The 21412-nt window shown below is 37.0% G+C and overlaps 1 protein-coding gene across 3 annotated transcripts in view; it reads right to left on the bottom strand.

Annotated features, from left to right (window-relative positions):
• SGCG (sarcoglycan gamma) overlaps positions 1–21412 on the bottom strand; it is a 313430-nt gene that overhangs the window by 241888 nt on the left and 50130 nt on the right. The window contains exon 1 of one of the 3 annotated variants that reach the window (XM_069080731.1): positions 13548–13704. The exons of 1 other annotated variant lie outside the window; for it this stretch is intronic. The gene's annotated coding sequence lies outside the window, so the exon portion shown is untranslated. Of the gene's footprint in view, positions 1–13547; positions 13705–21412 lie in introns of those variants that run through there. One more of the 3 variants, XM_069080732.1, reaches the window with a different exon arrangement.

Here is a 21412-nt window from a genome sequence, read left to right as displayed (position 1 = left end):
TTAACCCCAATTGCTTAAAAAAAAAAAAGATATTAGCTAGAAAGGAAAATGGTGCAGCTTAATGGGGGATTATGTAGGAGTAAAGAAAGGCTATAACCATTCCCTTCCCTGCTGTCATAATAAAAGTATTCTAACCTTATATCTATTTTTCTTTTCTCCCTTTGAATTGACCCTTGAGGGTAAATTCCAATCTTTAATATTATTTTAATCTTTCTGAGTCTGTAATATGGCCATGATGAGAGTACGTGATAAATATTCCTTGAGTTTTGTTTTGACTATGCATACATTGCGTTGCTCTTCTCCCTGCTATAGTCCTAAAGACCCTGACACAAATCCTAACCCACACAGTCAAGGATTATATTGTTTAGTTTAACATGGGGCATTTGTAACACGTATTGTTCTTGTTTCTCTACATAAAAATGATAAATTTTAGTAGATGGAGAGAATAGTAAAAGAAGACTTCAGGGATAGAGGATGGTAATGGAATGGAAATGATGGAATGGAGAATAAAAACCCATTTCTTATAGGTTCTCTTTCCTGTGGGTAGCTAGGGAGACCCTAAAACTTTCAATAGGAAGACAGAAAACTAAAAGCTGCTCCCTATACCTTGTTAAAAAGTCACTGTAGCCAAATGATGGAGGCTTGTAGGAATGTTTCCCATTCTTCAAGGCCCAACTCAAGCATCACCCCATCTTTCATTCTCCTTGAGTTTTTTCTTTCCTAAAATACATCAAAAAATGAGTTCTGTTCTCATTGCCTCTATTCTTATGCAGGTTAATTAAAGAAAAGGACTTTGTCCTAATTATCCTTATTTTTTTTTATTCCCCCAATACCTCACATAATGCCTTGTCCATGCTAAGGAATTGTTAACTATTTGTTACATATGGAAAATCACATCCATGATGCTGAAGTTCTCTCTTCCCCACCATAAGACTTTTGCTATGATAGAGGCATGAGAAGAGGGGTTTAGGTGAAGAGAAGGAAGAATTTTGCTTAGCTATGCAGGAGGTGTATTTTAAGGTCATTGGGATATGCAAAGTATATTCACTTGTATAAGCTAGGCACCCACATATAGTTTTTGGTAAGGTTTTCATGTTCGTGTTTGACTTAATCTACCTGAAAAAAAGACTTATAGTTTTATATCTTAGAGGACTTATATTATACTCTAGTAGCTCTACTAAGAAAAGAAAAAATACCCCAGGCCATAGCTCAAAGCAGCATACAGCCTTTCTTATAAGGATGCCTAATAAGAATGTAAGGCTCCCCAAATACCTGACACGGCTTATACATATCAGGTCGAAACCTACTTCCCTATCCATAGTGTTCAAATCACTTGCAGTTATATTCTGTTGCTACATAATGTAAGTATACTGATGACTTTTTGTGTGTGTGTGTGTGTGTGAGAGAGACAGACAGACAGACAGAGACAGAGAGAGAGAGAAAGAGAGAGAGAGAGAGAGAGAGAGAGAGAGAGAGAGAGAGAGAGAGAAATCATGGAAGGCTACATAGAAGAGATGGCATCTGAAAATAACCATGAAAAATGATAAGGAATCTGAAGGTCAGAAATAGGAGGGGGGTACATTTCAACTTCATTGGTTTCAACAAACATTTATTAGTTACCTATAATGCTAGGTGCTGTGTCTTCTGCTATCAAGAGTGGGGATCAGAAAAAGAAGCTCTAGCCTAGGATTGTGGGGGCAAACTGTTAAGTTCTTTGTGGATCAAAGGAAAAATGTTTATTTTTAAAATAGCTAGAAAGTGGGGTAGAGTGGTTCGTGATATGGCAGGGCAAAGGGCTATATTCTACCACTCTATAGGATGATGAAAGTGGGTCAGGGCCAGAATAATAATAGGGAGATGAGGGTTCATTAAGGTAGGTCAGTTCTGCCTTAGGACTCACTACAATGATGACTAGTTTATCTCTCCCAATAAAATAATTCACCTCTATTGGGACAAGAGAGAGGGACAGACAGTTTGTGTGTATTTATTGAGGAAGGGGTGTTATTTAGAGTCTGAAGAAGTTTGGTTTGAGCACAGAATATGTGAAGAAAAATAATCTAAGCTTAAAAAGATAGATTGGAGCCAAATTGTGGAGGGTCTTAAGTGTCAGGCTAAGGAGGTAATATTTTATGTTAGAAACAATGGGGAAGCATTGAACGTTATTAAGCATGGGAATATCAGGGTAAGACCTATGCCTTAACAAGATTTTTTTCTAAAATTTGAACTGGAAAAGGGAAGAATATTTAGTTTTCAAATGCCAAAAGGACATCCAGTGATAGCAAATCATTTGATATAGAAGACTAGAGCTCAAGAGAGAAATGATGGTCAGATATATGAACCTGTGAGTCATCAGCAAAGAGGTGATGTTTGAACTCATGGTATCTAATGAGGCCAAGAGAGAAATGGTGGTAAAAAAAAATACAGCTAAGGTCATAACTTTGGAGGACATGCACTTGATCCAAAAAAGGAGACTGAGAAGCAACTGTAAGACTGGTAAGGAGAGAAGCAGGAGATGGCAATGTTATAGAAACTAAAGGAGGAGAAATTATCAAGGAAGGGAATAGTAATTAATAGTATCAAAAGTTGCAGAAAGGTAAAGTAGGATGGGGAATGAGAAAAGCCACTGGATACAGTAACTGAAAAAATCACCCATAACTCTTGAAAGAGTTATTTAAACTCTACATTAAACTAGAGCGGAGAGGATCCCTCAGATCTGACATCAACTTTGAAATAAAGGGTATGGTTTTGTCTCCAAGTGTCAAGGAGTGTTGAGCAGACTAAAAGACTACCAAGAGTAAAGGTAACATCCTCTTAATTTACTAAGGAGGTCTATACAGACCCTGAGTGCCTTGGTGAGAGGGTTTGATTTTGAATTGCACTGTTTTGTTTTTCTAATCTTGACACCTAGCAAAGTTCCAAACGTGTGCATAATAAAGGCTTATTAATTGAAAGGACACGGAATTTCTCTTTTAGAGGAATTTTCCTACTCTTTTGTGGGGGTAGATCTGGAGTAATTTATCTTTCTAAAATTCTCTATCAGGTACAGAAGAAAACAAATGCACCTCTTCCCTTATTTCTCTCTTGCTTTCAAGCAGGCTTAACTGAAACTCTTCCTGTCTCTCCTGTTTTCCCCCTCTGCTCAGTTTAGAGCTTGTAGGCTCTATGACCTTGTCTCAAATAAGCCAGTCCCAGAAGGCTCCAGTAAAGACACAGATTAGGAATCTAATTCTATCCTCTGTATATCATGTGTTTCTATTTTGGGGGGTATTATTAAGAATTATATCCTCAATTTATAGATGTCATTTTTGATAGATTTGATGTTTATATTGAGTTAGAAATTCCCTTAAAAGCCCACAGATTATCCCTCTAATACTGTAATCCAAGAACTTTAAATCCTTTCCTATTCATATCATTCTAAAAAAATAGTTCGGGCAGGTTAGGTGACACAGTGTACAGAGCTCTGGGCTTGGAATCGGGAAGACTCATCTTCATGAATTCAAATCTAGCTTCAGACACTTATTAGCTATGTGACTCTGGGCAAGTAACTTAAACCCATTTACCTTAGTTTCCTCATCTGTAAAATGAGCTGGAGAAGGAAATGTTAAACAATTTTAGTAACTTTGCCAAGAGAACCCCAAATGGGATCACAAAGAGTCAGACATGATTGAAAAGCAAGTGAACAACAATCACCAAAAGGAAATACTTTATTTATTGCTAACTAGACTTCGGGGCACTGTCCTGTTTTCTTAAGGTGTTAAATTCCTGGTTCACATTTTATCTCTCTATATCAACCCTCATATATGGGGATTCCAAAATTTACATGCATGTCCCTTCAAACATCCTAGCTTTCTAGTTTATCAATGTTCTTGATTTTTGCTAACTCTATCTCCATTCTATCTCAGAAATTTATAGGGGTGATTGTACCTTAGACTTTACTGTCAACCAAAATTGTTTTAGTTCTATTATCTTGAAATTTGCATTCCTCTTTTCAATAACAATTTCCTAGTCTTGGACCTTTCCCATTGCCTCTCTCCTCCTAAACCTGTCCTCTATCCTCATAAAAACTTCAAATTCTTTCTTGAGGAAAGTCATAGCTGTCTTATTAAGATTCCAACAAACACAGCGACCCATAAGGCATTTAGAAAATAACCCAAGAGTTGCTGTTTGACTAAGAGAGAGTAAATTAAGCCCCCAATTACCTTCTTAAAGGGGTGTGTGTGTGTGTATACACACAAAGAGGTGATTTATACATACACACATACATATCCCACTTTCAGCAATAATGAATGGCAAAGAAAGCATGTTTCTTGTTCTTAATGAATAGCAAACAATGTTGAGACCAATATTTACAAAAAATATACTCAAGGCTTGGTCATATTTGGTCTTCTGTCACAAACACTACATGCAAGCTCTACTTTCACAGGGTAGAAATTTCCCAAAAGCCTACTTTCTATGCAACATTGCCTTGTTCCCAACATCCCAAAAGACCAGACAGTCAAAAGTTCACATTCTCTCAAGTTTTCTCTCTCCAGACTCTCACTCTCTCTCTCTCCTGGAAGGCATATAATTCTTAGGAAAAAAAAGTGGTGGGGGGACAGCAAGACTTGAATGTATGCATACAAGACAGAAGTTGGTTTTATTTTGCAGGAGTTAAAGACTATGAGCAACGAACATGGCATACAACATTGGGCTTGGTTGATGTTTTATTGAATTTTCATCGACTATTTTTCCTTCTGTTATTCTTTATAATAAAGAATTATTCTCTGGGATGGGTAATGGGAGAGGGATAAACTGGGAAACAAATGATGTCAAAGTGAACTATATATTTTTTTTAAAAGTATGTAGGTATTTTAAAATTAAGTAGGATTTATTTGAGATGGGAAAAGATTCTTGAGGTGTGCCATAATGATAATGAGGTGCTGGTCCTGTTTGAGTCAATGGAAAGGGACCTTGAGAACAGCAGCTCTTAGTCCATTACAATGATTTCTTTCTGCTAGTAGAGCTACTTGGAATAGCAGACTATAGGCAAATCAGTGATCTCTGAGTATAAACTCCAGGTTCTTTCTGACCAGGTCACCCAGAATGGGGTACTTGGGGTCTAGGTCAATTTGTGAAACCAACTTGTAAAACCAGTCTGTGCAGTTGTAACTGAACTTTGTATTGTAAAACTATCTGTAAAATTCCTTTCCCAACCTTGGGCTCTGCCCCTTCCCCCTATTCCAAACTCCACCTAGGCAACACATTGGGACTCCTTTGTTCTTACTTAATCTCTTCATTTCTCCTCTGGCCTGGCCCACACCCTCCTTTGCCCTTGCCTTTTGTCTCCTTCAGCCTGACCCAAATCTTATCTAAACTATCTATGCACTAAAGTCACAAGTTCCTCTTGGTCAGCTCTGACCTTTATCTATGCACTGAGGTCCCTTCCATCCGATCAGCCCTGACAATGGCAGCCCTACCCTTTAAAAGTAAAAGCATGTACCCCTCTCATTTGCAGGTCCCCTAAAGGACTCTTGCCCGCTTCTCATAGAGAAACTTCTACAACTCTCACTCCAATTAAGCCTGAGACCTTGAATTCTTTCCAGATGCTCTTGCAGGTTTTCTGGTCTTAGATAAGATCAGAATTCCTGCTGAACCTATTGGGATTCCGTCCCTCATCAACCCATATGATAGTTGCAAGTAGAAAGGATAGCTTGGTTCAAGATCCAACATGATGGTGGCTAATATGATGGCACTCTTCAATTCATTAAAGACTCCTCCTGTTCTCTTTCTGAGTAAACAGCTTCCTTCTTTAACACTTGGGGGGCTGGTTAGTGAGGATTACCCTAGGACAAATTAATTGTGAAGACTGGCTTTACCCAGTAACTACTGAAAAACCTTTATTCTTCACTATCTTGCTTTTTACCTTACTTCTTGGCAAAAACTCTTTTCCTCCCTTCAAGCTACCAAGGATTTTTAAAAATTATATTATGATCTTTCCTCAGTTCTCATCTTTATTGACCTCTGTACAGCATTTGATACTGTTGATTTCCTGGTTGTTGTTTTTTTTCTCTGGAGTTTCACTACATTATTGTCTCCTTAATGTCATCCCCATTGTCATGAGTTACAGGCTCTGGGAACCCCCTAGAGCTCTCCTTTAATCTTCCCACAATGAGGCATTTGCCTGAGGCCATAAACCTTTCATTGTGGCTCTGGCCAAACCTTTGTTATTAGCTTAGGCTCCTTTGTCCAGCAACTTCCCACCCCAGATCCTCCCAAAATATCTGTACTCAAATCTGTTACACCCTTGAACTGGCCTAGCCCACCATTGTCTCCCGGAAGCCTCCAGCAACTTCTCATCCTTAATCTCTCATTACTGGAGTCTGACCTCATTGACTCCTCCTGAACACCCTCCCCAAACTGATTACTGGAGTCTGACCCCATCTGACTCCTCCTGAAGACCCTTCCCAAACTCATTACTGGAGTCTTGACCTCATCTGACTCTCCCTGAAGACCCTCCCCAAACTCCTCCTCTAGACCACCCCTAGATTCCTCCCACAACTTTCTGTATATTAGACCCATCTTGCCTCCCAGGGAAGGCCAGAGAATGATCTAGTGCAGACTCATTCTGTGTCAGATGATTCTGGCCCACTTGTCCAATGCAAGTGTCATAGATACCGAGATGCCTTAAGAGTCTACCTACCCATTTACCCATGAACTTTGAATAAACTTTGCTTTCCTTTGGCTGAGAGAAGACTTTGAGTCGAATTCATTTGGCAAGACCTGGCATGTTGGTATTTTGAGGTCTCCAGCACCCCTAACCCTATACCTCAACCTTTGTTTCCCTTACTTCATCATGTGGCTGTTTCACCTAAGTTTCTTTGCTGGCTCATTATCCATATCACTCATCCTGTTTATGTATCCTTAAGGTTCTGGGACTTAGTCTTTTCCCTATACTCTCACTTGGTGACTTCTTTATCAGCTCCCACCTTAATTAAACCTTTATTACCTCTCCCTTGAACAATGAACTACTAATTGTTCTTTCTGCCTCAATTCTCTTATTACTTCAACTCATCCTCCACAGCTGTCAAAATGATTTCCATAAGAGCACGTATGACCATGTTGCTTCACAACCAAGGCAATTCATCAGCTATCTATTGCCTCTAAGATAAAATATAAATTCTTCTGTTTACCTTTTAACATTCTTCACAACCTAGCCCCAATCTACATTTCCTGATTCATTATACATTACTTCCCATTCCTACATTTACAATTTAGCTGAACTGGTCTTCTTTCTGTGACTCACACATTGCATCTCAACTCTTGTCTCCATGCCTTTTCAGTGTCTATCCACTGTGTCTGGAATGTACTCCCTCCTTGGTTCCACTCTAAATTACCAAGTATTTATTTAATATATATTCTGTATATAATCACAAATTTCTATGTTGTCTCCCCAAATGCTCCTTGACAGAGGAGAATGTTTCATTTTATTGTTTGTATCCTTTGCATCTAGTACAGTTCCTGACACATAGCAGATATGTAATAAATGCTTGTTGATTAATGAGTTATGTGATGATTACCAATTCCAAATAACCTTCCATCACTATGACTATGCGTATGTCCAATGAACACCAGCTGGGTTTGATAGAAGACATACTTCTATTGTTTGTAATAAAGCCCTAGAGAAACTGAGTCAATATCCCTCTTCATTGCTGTAAATGTTCCAGCATCTATTGGGAAGATAACATGATTACTGTTTATATATCACAACAAATTTGTGTAGGAAGTCTAGGAAAGTTGGGGAGTGGGGCAAGTGGGAGAGTGACAGGGAGGATTTTCTGATCATGTCACTCCCCTTCTCAAAAATCTTAAGTGCCCCTCTGTAAGGGTTATGGGATTTAAAGATCTCCCATGCCCCATGGACGTGCTGACATAGCAGAGCAAGAGAAAGTGAAAAGCCGAGCTAATGGTCCTGCGGTTGGCAGTTGGTGGCGGTTGCATTTTTTTTTTTTTTTGAGTTAGGACTCCGGCTGAGGACTGCCAGGGGCCGGAGCTGCTGGGAGCGCTCTTCCAGGACGCTGGGTGGTTGCTGTGAGTGGGGAGAGGAGGACCTTTGCCTGAGGTAGCCTGTTCTGTTTTAAAGGCTTGAAAATGTGGGTGCTTTCTACTTTATCTACCTGTGCCAATGTCATAACTACTCTGATGGCTTTCACTTTCTGGTTTTGGGACTCAGTCTTTTGGTATCTTAATAAATTTTCTAGTTTATTTCCCCATATGGCAAACCTGATGTATTTTGTGATGGATAATTATATCAGCATATTTGTAATCTCTATAGGCATTGTGAATATGGCATTGCTGATACACTCTCCCCCTTCCCATTGAATCTAATATAAACTACAAACTCATTGTCCTAATATTTAAAGAGCTCCAAAATCTGGCTGTAGTTTGCCTTCCATATCCCTTATCATTTATCTTTATGCAAACAAACTAGCCACATGACACCCAGTCCTCCTGAGTCTATGCTTTCATACAGATTGTCCATTAGGTCTAGAATGCACTCCTTCTCCCCCTTCATCTGACTCCCCAGAACTTCTAGGTTCTTTCAAGTTTGAGCTGAGATATTTCCTCCTCTATGAAATTATTCTTTCTCCCCAAGTTGTTAGTGCTCTCTCCTTCCTAAATTTAGCATAGAATCATAGATTTAGAGCTAGAAGGGACCCCAGAAGCCATCTAATCCACACACCCTCTCATATTATGGATTGGAAACTGAGGCAGATGGAGATTAGATAAATTGTCCAAGGTCACAAGGTAGTATAAGAGGGCAGATGTGAACCCAGGTCCTTTGAGTTGCAGAACAATGTATCAGGGAATATGTATACAATTGTGTTCACCAAAGAATGTATGTTCCTTAAGAGCAGAGACTGTTTTGTTTTGTATCCTTACATAGTGGATACTTAACAAGTGTTTTCTGAATCAGTCAAATGACATCACTTGGTATCTGAAGTGCCCATTTCATATTCAAAATAGCTACAAAATGCACAAAGTACTTGTCAGTCAATCTATCAAGTTATACAGAATCTACCATGACATATATGGATAAAATCACAAAATGTCCCTAAAAGAAATTAAAAATTGAAATTACTAGAAAAAAGAAAACTAGAGAGATATTCAGTGTTCATACTTGGACTACTCCAACAAAATTAAAATGATGATGATATCTACATTAATTTACAATTTAGTGCTGTACCAATCAAACTATATTTTTAAGGATTAGACACCAAATAATAAAAAAGCATTTTAAAAAATCAAAAGAGCTGGTTTCTTAAGGAAAATTAAAAAAAATTCATAGGAATGAAGAATACAACTTTCAGTGCTATAATATAATAGTTATGCTTTACAGTGGTAGCAAACATACAAACTATTTGGTACTGGTTAAGAATATAAAAGGAGATCAAAGGAACAGATAGATTAAAATTAAGCAAGGAAGAATCAGAAATAATTTAATTCAATAAACATAAATTACTTGGAGAAGAACTTTTTATTTGAAAAGAAGTGCTGGGAAAACTGGTAAGTACTTTGACAGAAATTAAATTTTAGACTAACATATTATACCAAATACCATAATAAAAGAAAAATTGATATGTGGGCTAAATATTAATAAATCATACCATAAAAAAAACTAGAAGAGAAACATATAAAATACCTTTCACTGCTCTGGTTGGTGGGAAAAGGAGAAAGATAGAATCCTCAAACAACCAAGGGCCAGGGATGTCCAAAACATATTATTTATTGATAATGCAGAATACATTATATAATTATATGATTTCATGAAACCGTATAGCTTTTGAATGAACAAAATCAGCACAACTAGGATGCAAAAGTAAGGTCTAGATTGGGAAAATATTTATATCCAATATCTCTATTAAGTGTCATACTGAATATATATATATAGAACTACCTATCAATCAATCAACAAGCATTTATGGACTGCTTAATATGTATTGAATAACTGTACTGTGTGTTTGAGATACAAAGAAAGGCAAAATAAATATTTTCTTCAAAAAAATTAAGTTCCAGTGGGGAACAAAACAAATATATATGTATATCTTTATACATATGATACATATAGTGAAGATGAAACTGGTACAAATATATAGAAAGACCAAAAGCAATTGCCAATTTGATAAGTAGTTGAAAAATATGAACAGTTGATAAGAATTATAAATTATTAACAGTCACATGAGACTGCTCCAAATCACTAATAAGAGAAATGCTAAATAAATCAACTCTGTATTTTCACTTGACAACCATAAATTTGCAAAAATGACAAGTCCATGTTATATGACTTATGAAAGATAGACATATTTATGCTCTGTTGGTGGAATTATGAATTGGCCTAGTAATTTTGAAATACAGTTCAGAATTATGTTAAGAAATGACTATACTGTCCATACTCTTTAATGCAGAGATTCCCACTGCCATGGGCACAAAAGGCTATCAAAGAAAGAAATGTCTCAGTTGTTTTTGGTTTCTTAGAGATATTCTTCCTGCAGGAGTGTCCCTGACTACACTGGGAGAAAAAGGGGCTGATGGATCTTTTGAAAAATAGCCCCCCATGGGTCACAAATGCTGAATCTGGGGATCTTGAAGATTGCATAGATTCAGCCTCTTATTTCAACTTCCTATTTCTGCATCTGGGCTTTTATATGAATCTTCCATAGAGCTCAGGACTTATTCCTTCAATCACTTTTGATCTTCTAAATGCTCAACTGAACCCCTAACTCAATTAAAGTTCACTGGGAAGTAGCATTTTTGTATTTGTTGCTATAGTTCCTCATTAAGATCTCTATTAAATATTTTGATTAGAATTTTCTTCCTGCCAATACATGATTGCTCACAACTGTTAGAACTCATTAGTGCAATTAACAAGGGACGGGTCTTATTGCTGGATTCTCATCATCATGGCAATGAACATACCCAGGAAATGCCCAGGATTCTACAAATGTACCAGCAGTTTTTCCATGAAAGTCACAATCCAGTCCAGTGCAGCCTCTAACAAGTCCCCTATAATGAATGGCATTTTTGCTAGATCATAGGCAAATGGAAATGGTTGCATTTCAAATGTTGATTCACAGCACCCCAGGAACAACAGGTCCCTTGCACTGCATGTATTTCTGTATTTCTGTATTTCTCTCTCTCTCTCCCCTAGCAGAAAAATAAGGAATGTCTCTGATGGTAGAGGCTGGGCAGATGTGGTCAAATTAACCAGACATAACTATGTAGCTACACATGTATAGTTATTGTTTTCATCTTCTGCAACTGGCCACCCAATTGCTGTGCAATATTTTCCTGCAAGGATTCTTTTTTTTTTTTCTTTTTGGAGGGCAATTGTGGTTAAGTGACTTGTCCCAGGTCACACAGCTAGTAAGTGTTAAGTGTCTGAAGCCACATTTGAACTCAGGTCCTCCTGACTCCAGGGCTAATGCTCTATTCACTGCCCCATCTAGCCACCCCTGCAGGTATTCTTAACATGGGGTCAGTGAACTTATTTTAAAAAATAGTTTGACAAATGTAATTTAATATAAATGACTGCCTTTGTAATTTTATGTACTTTTTATGCGTTCAAAAACATTATTCTGAGAATGGGGTCTATAGGCTTCACCAGACTGTAATAGCGTCCATTACAGTAAATGTTAGTAATCCCTATTGCAAGGTAATGGGAGCGGGGCAGCTCTTCCTATGGAAGGTGGGTAACAAAGAAAGGGCCCTCAACTGCTGCTGCATTTGCTTTTCCTAGAAGGAAAGCACCCTTGTTCAGGTCTTGTCACACATGCATCAGGTTATTAAGTCTGAAAAACTTCAATAGTACAGAGTTGCATAGGACAGGGGTTGGGAACCTATGGGCCCTCTAGGTACACAAGTCCCTTTGACTGTGACCTCGAGGATGTAAGTTCCCCACTCCTGGTATAGGATTTTAAGGTTTACAAGTCACTTTCTTGAAAGCACTCTTTCATCATTGGTATGTACTCTGCATAGGCGGGGGCCCAAGATCCTATATTGACTCCTGGAGAAACAGGTTGTGACAAATGGATGCTACTCTGTAATTCTACTCTCCCCTGGATAACCCAGAGCCATCCCTTGGATGTCCAAAGGAGCCAATTGCAACCATTTCAACAAGGAGGCAGAGAACAGTTATAAAAGGATAAAAGCAGGATCTAGAGACAGTCCTAAATACTCCCTATCAGTTTTATGGTCAACTTGTTCACAGTATCACACTTTGCTGTTTCAGAACAATGAAGGGTTAATGACTAGAGGGGGAGCCTGCAATTTACCACTTCTGCACCTTCCATCATATACTCTGCTCTCATTCCTCACCCCTGGGATGGAATAGCCTGCAGGTATATCTTCCACACTTTCAGGTCCCTGCTTGCTAGGCTGTTAGTGACTTTGCTGCCATTACATCTTAAAGCAATGTAGGGGATTAAATATCTAAACACATTTTGTATTCAGTGCTGCTTTTCATTTGGCCTTTAAAAAACAAACAAATCCAATACCTCACAAAGCTTTTCCATCCCTTACCTACTTTTAACAGTGACACAGTTACTATTAGTTAAAATTTTTTGCTCATTTCTCTGCAAAATAATTTTAATAAATAATCAAAATGTCTTAAGTTAAATATTTTGAATGAAATATAGCAATTTTTCTTAACTCTTGTTCTACTAGTCAGTCATTTCAACCAGCTGGCAATAATTATCAAGCCAGCTGAGTTATACTTTTCCCTTGTTAGTGTTGTTTATGAATTCTCTTACAAACTTGGGTTCTCCAATAACCATATTCCATATTTTGAAAAACTGTAGAGAAAGAAACTATTTTCTAGGCAGAAGTTTTAAAAATTTCAACATTTTGCCCTCCCTTCTCTTAATGCTATAAGGAAACGTGAGGCTGCTACTTTGTTTTTTTGACTTACTAGATTGAGCTGTTTGTTCACACACTGTAGTTCAGGTTACTAGGGAGAAAGTTTCTCCTTTTCCTCTCTGAGATGGGAAATGTTTTACTTTCTTTTTCTATGGAGCTTCCTGCCTGTTAATATGTAAAACAGCCCTGGCAGTCTTATTCTGGTAATTTCCTACATTAAAATAAACATCTAATCCATGGTAAGAAGAAGGGAAAAATATGTTTCAGCAGGAAAAATAATGACTATAAAATTAGGAGTGGAAATAGTAAGGATTAAGTTATGGAAAAAATACATAGCAATACAAAATAAAGGCATGATAGTTATAGTCTACAAAATGAAATTATCTGTTACTTAGGATATTTCACAAGTCCATGCTTATATTAAAAGTGTGCAATAATAGATTACAAAATCTGTGATACCACCCTGCTGATTTAAAAATAGCTGATATTAGAACTGAAATCATTACAGAGGTTACAGAGATTAGCATAATTAAACATTCTCAACCTTTATTTCAGAAAAAAAGAAGTATAATTTTATCTTTATATAATAGATTACAAATTTCTCCACAGTAAAAACCTAAGGCAAAACTCATGAAAAAAGATACTTGATAACTTACCTTATATGTATTAAAAAGCACACTGGTGAAATAACTACAACAAACTTGATTTCAAACAAAGACAGAAAGTCTGAAACTTTTCCACTCCTTTCAAAACTGGAGTAGAAGGTATTTTAGGTCCCGCCCTGATTATCATTGGAAGAAAATACACTCACTTATTTGGCCATGTCTTACATTTCATCCCCTGCTATTGGCAACAGACCCATCTAATTTTACTCAGTGACATAAACAGCTCTCACCACACTTGAAATTGTTTAACCACCACTTCCAACACACAGTTTTAACTGTGCCAATAAAAAGAAAAATAGCATTCCTATAAAATCAACTTGTAATCCTTGAATTATGCTGAGGAGGATAGTCTTACATAACCTTCAAAATAATCTTCAACACATTGAATGGAAAAAAAGGCTTATTTTTTTCCATTTATAGAGACACAGATGATTCCATCTTATGCAATATAATTTCAAAGTAATATACAAAAGTTTAGAAGTTGTGACTTTTCAATGCCGCTAGGTGATACAGTGGATAAAGTACTGGATCTGGAGTCAGGAAGCCCTGAATTTGAATACAGCTTCAGATACTTACTAGCAGTGTGACCCACTTAACCTCTGCCTGCCTCAGTTTCCTCATCTGTAAAATGGGGATAATAATAGCACCTACCTTCCCAGGCTTTTGTGAGGATCAAATGAGATAATGATTATAAAGTGCTTTGTGAATCATAAAGCAGTATATAAATGCTAATTGTTATTATGAAAAATATTTCCTACTTATTTGTGTTTCATTAAAAACTGAATATTATTTTAGGATAATCATCTTATGAAATTCCTTTAAATATTTTGACAAGTAACTTGCCTTATGCCCCCCTTCAAATCAAAATTATTAATATTTGAGGGAGAAAACTTTTAGAATTGTGTCTATCATTAGTAGTAATAATGCCAAGAAAATTACACATGTTAAGACATTGATGGTTCTTTTATAGTTGATAAAAAGAAAATAAAAAGATTTTTGTTCAACATTTCAGTTCTACATAATAAGTTTCTTTTTCTATCTAGTTTCTAAGCAATAGCAGTTTTAAAAAAGAATGAAAAAGAATAGCATAGCTTTATGATAAATTATTTTAAAAAATGCCTAAATGCCAAACCTAGAAAGGTTTTTCATTCTTCATCTTTTATTATGGATGAAATCTGCTTTATTTTATGCTTACATGAAATAATCTTTAAAAACAATGCAATGAAAATTCATGGTTTTTATCTACACTTCACTTTATTCTTCAGAATGCCTCCTATTTTCTTTAACCATCTAACCACACTATAGATCCCTGTGAAAGTTGATGCTTCTGTCACCCAACAGCTGTAGGCCATAAATTTAGGACTGACACAGGCTCAACTAATCATTATGTTACAAGATATTTCATACCTTTATGAATTCTCTGTCCATTAATTCTTTATCATCTCACTGGGATTTATTAATACATAAAAATCAAGTCATTAGTATAAGACAACCACTAATACTTCAAAATAAATGGGTATGGAATATTTCCAAAACCAAAGTTGTTTCTATGTAACTCATTGCTTATGAAAGATTAAAAGGTGATATTTATTTTTTATACTTGCCTTACACATAGAAATTGTAAAAAAACATTAGTTTAATATGCTGGTTAAATAAACTTTCATGCATTAAGAAGGCTTCAGGAATACAAGAATTTTTCAATAACTAAATCTATAAAACTACATAGATCACATTTACAAAACAGGTCCCAAAATATTTCCCCATATCTAGGATTATTTTATTTTGTTCACATATACCATTTAACATCACTAATATTTATTTTGATGCTACAAAAGTTTCTATTTCTTTGAATCACTTTGAAAAATGATGTTTTGATTCCATTAACTGACTGTTGCCATCTCCAGACAGCATCTTTCATGTTCAACTCAAAGCTAACATTAGACATAGTAATGGTCATAGAATTCTAGGCCTATAAAGAAGTTGTCCTGTCATTCAATTTAACTTGTAAATTTCTTGGTTTAATTTAAGTGTTATATGGATGAAAGCATCTGGTTACTTTTTATAATACTACTTTACTGAATTAGCATAACCATAATTTATAGAATTCTGTTGACTTCAAACCTTGCTGGGGTCCTAGAGCTTTCAAATGTAGGAGGGCTTAAATGGGTATTGCATATAAATAGTATAATCCAGGGAACACATTGAAATATCCTCCAAAGCCTCAACAGAGAAATAGCCACTGATCCCTCCAAAAGGTCAGCTTCAATGACTCAGTCATATCTCCATAATTATCCCATATAGAGTAAACAGAGTTAATGTTATTGCTACATACCCAAAGTTGTGTCCTGTAGGGAAAAGAAATAATAATGAATTGGAATTTGAATCCTAAATATCAGTCAAGGCTCACCCTAGGTTTAGGAGGAGGAAGTCAACAATAAAAATCTTAAAGAGGAAATGTCAAAATTTTAGAATTCATTGAATGAGTAAAATCAATGGAAAAAAATACTGTTAGAAGGTGAAAAGTCAGGAAAAGGAATGCAAAATTAATCAACCATCAAACTATGATCCAAGTACTATTTTAACTACCTGGGATACAAATTGAAAAACGAAACAGAACCTGCCTTCAAAGAAGTTATATTCCATGTGGGAAAACAATATATACACCTATAAGTATAAACCAAATATATACAAAGTAAATACAACAAAATTTGTGGGGCTCTGGCTATAAATGCACTTATAATTTGGGAACAGTCACAGAGTAGAAAGACTATGATGGTAACCCAAAGATGGACATTAGTAGGGCAGGTTCAGCAGGGGAAGAAAAAAAAAAGTGAGGAGGGAAGGCTTCAAGAGATTCAGGGGTAGAAGAAAGAAGACTCTGATTATCCGATTACTTAGGTTATACCTTAGTATAATCTAAAATTCTCAAATTCTTGTTTGACTACAATCTCCTATCCTGATACCTTGGCAAACCTTTTCTTCACCTTCCATTATCTTTGTTCCTTCTCCCCTTTTCCCTAGTCCGTCACTTAGGTTCTGGCTTCACCTCTCTCTCCATCCAGGTCAAAGTAGGTCAGAGATTGGATTGCAATGGCTAGGCAAACAAAGAATTTCATTTGGCTTGGGCAGAATCTTTCATTTGCCAATATAAATTCTAGTACTATTTATTCTTCTGCTGAGTTACTGTCCAATTAATATGGATAAAATAGAATCTAGTATTTTGAGAAAAATTCCATTTCATCACCTTGATTAAATTGGGGCCCTGCTAGTGAGGGAGGGAGTCAGAACTTAAGAAAAACTGTTTTGAGTATTCCTGTTAAAAAGCTTAGAAATAGGGGGAAGGGCCTAGAATTGTGCCCTCTGGTGGCCAGTAGGGATACTGCAGCCTCTCAGGAAAGGGATATGTTAGGCATAAGAACCTTGGAAAACAAATTGTAAAAGTGAGCTAGAGGCAGGCCATAGTAGCATCTGGTGGAACCCTCTCTGAAAGTAACAAAAGAATGAATAACTGCTTGACTTTTCTGAAAAATCCATTTGTTAAAAGGGGGAAGCAGCAATGAGGACAATTGCTATTCTAATCTAATTTGGACAACAGAGATTGCTTAAAGCAAAATGATGAGACCCTTGAGAGGATGTAATTAATCCATCTTAGAAGTTTAAAAGAAAATTTTGGCATAGTTTGACACATACTTTAAATCTGGGGATAACAGATTTAAGAATTTAGAAATCATAAAGTTAGCCACTCATGACCTAAAGCTTTACAAGAGAAGTCAGAATAAGAGAGATGGTAGAGGAAGGGAATTATCATTGTTATAGCTGCTACTATGTGTTAAACACTTCCTACAAATATTATCTCATTTGATCCTCACAACAATCTTGGGAGGTAGATGCTATTATTTATCCACATTTTACAGTTAAAGAAACTGAGGCTAACAGAAGGTAAGTAACTTGTCCAGGGTCATGCAGCTAGTAAGTGTGTGTGATAGTAATGGCATTTAAAGATTCCCCTGTATTGGCTTGGTTTTTCAAATTGATTGTGTTAAAACCCAGAGTTTGTTAATCCCACCTGTGGGATGGGCTTGTTGATGTGAAAAGAAAGTCCTGAACTGGGAGGAGCTGGTGACGTAGATTTGGAGAGACAAGAGAGAGGCAGAAGAACTTTTTTGGAAGCAGCACCTCGTGGAGAGAGAGAGACTAAGAGAATTGCTGGTGACCGCTTTGAATTGCCCTGGACTTTTGAGACCTGCCCCCTGAGCTGCCAAGGACTGAGGAGACATGGCTGTTTTGCTGGTACTTTGTCTGTCTGTTTTGATGTTGTTTTGCCAGATTTGTCCACTGGTGAAAGACAGTCCTGTTGTTGAAGAAGTCCTGGAAGCTGGCTTTTGGTTAAGAAGCCCTGAGACTGTCCTGCAGACAGAGAGTGAATACTGTCCACTGGTGAAGGACAGTGCTGTTGTTGCAGGGGTCTGGGAACCTTTCTGTTGGTTCAGAAGCCCTGAAGAAGGATTTTCTTGTTGTATGTTTACAGAAATCCTAGGAGAGGGTTTTGCTAATGTTTTCAGGGGTTCTAGGACTGTTCTACAGACAGAGGATGAATTAATGAAGGGACTGGCAATGTATCTTATGGCCTTGCTAAGCCTTGTCTCCCCAGGAACTAAGATTGCTGAGAACTTGCCTCCTGTTGAAGATGAAGATGAAGAAAAGACCTCCATTTGGGTATTAAGTGCTGTGTTTAAACTTGATGTAACTCTGGGGTAGATTCAATTGAGATCCAGGGGTGGGGAACTTTTGACCTTTTTGTGCTCTGTGATTGACAAATGAAGGTACTTTACTTATGTTTGGAAACTAATCTCCATTTGAGAAGAGGGGCTTTGTGGTGAATGAAGGTATAGCCTAGGGGTGGAGAAGTATTTAGACCAGGGACTTTGTAATTGATTGAATGATTGGAAGGTCCTGGGGTGGGGTAGTCCTTGGAGATTATTTAATCACATTTAGTAAATGTTGTATTTGGAATGATGTCATGTTTTGATCTTCTCTGTTCTTGGTTGGTCACTGAATAAAATAGAGAGCACCTATGCTGGTATTTTGAACCTTGGGAAGTTGCCTTTCCTTGGCATTACAGTACAGTGTGTGAGACCAGACTTGGACTCAGGTTTCTCTGACTCCAGGCCCACAGTTCCATCCACTGTGCTACCAAATACTAGGAAATTCAAAATAGGCAATTCTAGCAAAACAAATACAAATAATTGCAATGAGGAAGAAAACAGAGCTACTTAAAGAATCTTATAGATGGTTATGGAACTCTGGCCATTTGAGATTTTTTAAAGACTTGTATAAAAGATGAAAACAAAGGCAGATTAAGAGAGAAGTGATGCCAAAGAATCACAAAAATCTACAATAAATATTGTAAGAACATTAAGACTCTGAATGAGCTTGTGCTGCTGACAACAGCATTTCTTAGCTATGTTGGGAGAAGAGGAAAGAAAAGAAAGAATAGAACTAGTGTTTATGGTGAAGGAAATAATGATAATAGATGACAGAAGTTGAAACAACTATTCAATTTTTATTTTGCTTCTATTTTAGTTTTGGAGTTGTTAAGAGAGCATTTGATTTCCATTAACAAGTTCAAGTCACCAGGGATGAATGAACTATATTGTAGGATTCTGAAAGAACTGATAGATACAACTACCAACAATCTTTGAAAAACTGGAGAGAAATGGAAAGATGCCATAGGAGCAAAGATAAAAAAAATGATATACCACTTGGCAAAAAAGCTAAGATGGTGGAGTCTCCAAACTATTGGCTCATTTCTGGCAAATTTCCAGAAAATATCATAAAAAGGGATCATTTTTATGTTTTAAATAAGGAAAATGGCTATCACTGAAAATTAGGATGGCTTCATCAAGAAAAATTCATGCCAGGCAAATCTTCTTTACTTTTATGAAAGGAACTTAGCTATATAGACCATGGGATTACTATAAAGACAATACAACTAAATTTTTTTTTGGGGGGGGGAGAAGCTACTTAGTCCAATCCATAGATCATCAAGAATCCCATGTATAGTATGTCCAACAAATAGTAATACAGTCTCTGCTTGAAAACTTCTAGTAACAGGGAACCCACAACCTCCTGATGCAGCCCATTCTAATTATTAGGAAATTTCCTTTACAAAAAGCCTAAAACTTCATGTTAGCTTTGACGTGCTGGTCACTGTTCTCTCTCATAAAAAAAAAAAAAAAAGTCTTAGGAAGTCTAATCCTGGGGCAGCTAGGTGGCACAGTGGATAGAGCACTGCCCCTGGAGTCAGAAGGACTTGAGTTCAAATTTACCCTCACCTTACTTACTAGCTTTGTGACCCTGGGAAAGTCATTTAACCCCAATTGCTCCCCCCCCCCCAAAAAAAAAATCTAATCCTGCTTCTTCATGACTGCTCTTTAAATACTGAAGATATACTATTTCCAGAGTGAGTTAGGCCTATGGCAAGGGTGGGAACCCTGAATCCTCGAGGCCACATGTGGCCCTATAGGTCCTCAAGTATGGCCCTTTGACTGAATCCAAACTTCACAGAATAAATCCCCTTAATGAAAGTATTTATTCTGTAAAACTTGAACTCAATCAAAAGGTCATACCCAATGACCTAGAAGGCCACATATGGCCTTGAGGATCCAGGTTCCCCATCCCTGGTCTAGAGTATTATGATCTTTGTCTGGCACATATAGAAGACTATGGTTCAATTCTGGGTGCCACATTTTAGGACAAACATTGACAAACTGGAATATGACTAGAAGAGGGTGACCAGGATGGTAAGGGAGAAGCTAGAGATTTTATCATACAAGAATCAGTTGGAAAAACTCAAGACATTAGCCTAGAGATGAAACCATTTAGGTGAGAACATGATTTCTGCCTTCAAGTATTTGTTAGTCATCAAGTAGATGAGGGATTCAATTTGTTGTTTGGCTCCATAGTTCAGAATCAGTAACAATGGATGGAAGTTGTAGAGAAGCAATTTAGGCTCAATCTAAGGGAAAATTTTTTAAAGGTTGGAACTGGTCTAAAGTAAAATGGGCTGCTTGCATTGGTCATGGACTGTCCTTCATAAACACTCAAGTAGAAGCTGGATGACCATCTTGGAGGAGTCATAAAAGGATTTCATCTTAAGGCTGATTGAAATAAGTATCTCTAAATATCTTTCTGTTCTGAAATCTTGTGATACTGTGAAAACAGGAAAGGCCTGAAGTTTCATCTCACACCCTGAAAACTGACAAAGATGAATTACAGAAAGAGTCAATGTTGGAGAAGTAGTACAAAGACAGTCACACAAATGAAGTTTGGTGGAGCTGTGAATTGGTACTATTATCCTGGAAAATAATTTGGAAAAAGAAGAGGAAGAAGGCTAGAAAAAAGAAAAATAACAGACAAGCAAGGCAGTTTTAAAAGCTACAGGATGAATTTAGTAGGTTAAAAGGGAAAGCAAGCTGTACATAATAGAGTTCTCCAGACTTATGTAAAATTATTTTTTTCTGCTAAAAATAACCATTTTGTGTTTAAGAATAAAAATAAATATATTTCAAAAGAAAACAATTCAGGTTATACAAGAAAGTGGCTAAGCTACTGTAATGGGAATGCAAATTTGGAAGATCTTCCCTGCCCCTAGGCTAAAATGCACCTGAAGCCTGGGGAGGGAGGCTTGTTTTTCAGTAGATACTTCTTGATTGGCCGGTGAGTCAATAAGGTTGTTACATTCTCTGAGCCAGGAGAAGGCTATATAGGCCCTGATGTGTAGCTTTGTTTTGGGACTCACTTTGAGAAGTGTTCTGTGATTTGATCTGAATTCTGGGAAGCCGTTGTTGAGAGTC

This window comes from Petaurus breviceps, unplaced genomic scaffold (genome assembly GCF_028583685.1).
Source record: "Petaurus breviceps papuanus isolate PSGF00001 unplaced genomic scaffold, PetGlider_PUasm1.0 91133, whole genome shotgun sequence".
Taxonomy (NCBI): Eukaryota; Metazoa; Chordata; class Mammalia; order Diprotodontia; family Petauridae; genus Petaurus; species Petaurus breviceps.
Note: the sequence above shows the minus strand (reverse complement) of the source record. Positions and strands in the feature narration are given on the sequence as shown.